Source organism: Schistocerca americana, chromosome 5, assembly GCF_021461395.2.
Source record: "Schistocerca americana isolate TAMUIC-IGC-003095 chromosome 5, iqSchAmer2.1, whole genome shotgun sequence".
Lineage (NCBI taxonomy): Eukaryota > Metazoa > Arthropoda > Insecta > Orthoptera > Acrididae > Schistocerca > Schistocerca americana.
In genome coordinates, this window is record NC_060123.1 from 583,120,271 (window position 1) to 583,121,909 (window position 1,639).

General features: G+C 47.3%; 1 pseudogene; it reads left to right on the forward strand.

Annotated features, from left to right (window-relative positions):
- Positions 1 to 814: 814 nt before the first annotated feature.
- Positions 815 to 932, forward strand: LOC124617160 (annotated as a pseudogene).
- Positions 933 to 1,639: the final 707 nt, after the last annotated feature.

Below are 1,639 nucleotides of genomic sequence, written 5' to 3' on the forward strand. Positions count from 1 at the left end.
AATTGTGACGGTCACGATCACAGAGCATAGAAGTAAGTAGAGGGGTCTTTCAGGTCTCGAAGGACAAGACGGAGTGCACTCGAACTACCCCCCCCCCCCCCCTCCCCTTCCATCGGTTACGTGGGGTTTCCTATCGAGGGGTTTCCTACAGGGGTGCAGCAGGTAGCGAAGCTGTCTCGAGCAACCGGTTCCCTAACGAGGTGTTTGCGAACTGTGCCTCCCTCACTGCTTGTCTACCCCAGTCACTCACCCTCAGTGCAGGTGTTGTCAACGTTTCTCAGACAGTGTCGTCATCGGTAGCTTTCGCTCCGTGTGTTTTCCTATACGACTTCTGTTCTATGCAGTGTACACGATGGAAGCGATAACATCAACAATAGGGGGGCCGTGTCTTATCAAGGATGGTCATCACTACTGTATTTATAGGAAAAACGAAGAATATACGAACTGGATGTGCGTCAATTAAGAACAGAGTAGGTGCAAAGGCCGTTTAAAAACTGCAAATGGTGAAATCGTTGCTCAGCAGCAACATTCTTGTCCACCTGACAAAACAGATGTGGAGATAAAGAAAAGGCTACATAATTGCAGAAAAAGAGTTCGTGAAGAAAAGACAGTGCCTGTAGCGCAAATTTTTAAGGAGGACTTTCAAGATAAAGGATTAGAATTCGTGGCATATATTCCGAATTATGACAACTCCAAGACTCAATTGTGTCAGCCCGGAAGAGGAGCTATTGGGACAACCCAGAACCCTGGCTCTAGTTCGGAAATTCACCTTAGCGAAGACTTTTTGAAATTAACGGAAGGTAATAGTTGTTTGGGCAACGGCCTTGCTGCAGTGGATACTCCGGTTCCCGTCAGGTCACCGAAGTTAAGCGCTGTCGGGCGTGGTCGGCACTTGGATGGGTGACCATCCGGGCTGCCATGCACTGTTGCCATTTTTCGGGGTGCCCTCAGCCTCATGGTGCCAACTGAGGAGCTACTCGACTGAATAGTAGCGGCTCCGGTCAAAGAAAACCATCATAATGACCGGGAGAGCGGTGTGCTGACCACACTCCCCTCCTATCCCCATCCTCATCTGAGGATGACACGGCGGTCGGATGGTCCCGATGGGCCACTTGTGGCCTGAAGACGGAGTGCTATAATAGTTGATTGAAGAACGATGATGACTCTGTTCCAGTCAAGAGACTTCTAGTATTTGATTGTGAAGAAGCAGAGAAAATCCTTTGTGACAGTGGAACTGTGCTTATGGATGCGACATTTGACAGCTGATCGAAACAGTTCAAACAATTGTACACAATCCATGTCGACATCGGAAATACAGAAGAGGCAACTAAGATATTTCCTGTTTCTTTTGTTTGGTGCCAGACAAAAGTCATAATTCATATGAAAGACTAACTGGATTGCAGTCTAAGATGCCTGGGTGGTCACCAAAAACTGCAGTGCTACAATTAAAGGAATGAATTCCGTGTTCCCTGAAACACAACTTTCCGGTTGTAAATTTCTCTTTAACCAGTGTCTGTGGAAGAAGATACAGGAACTGGGATTAACGGAAAACTGCAGGGATAGGGAGAAAGTCCGATTGTTTTGTCACATGTGTGCTGCAGTGGGACATCTTCCACACTGTCGATGAAGCGTGGATTTT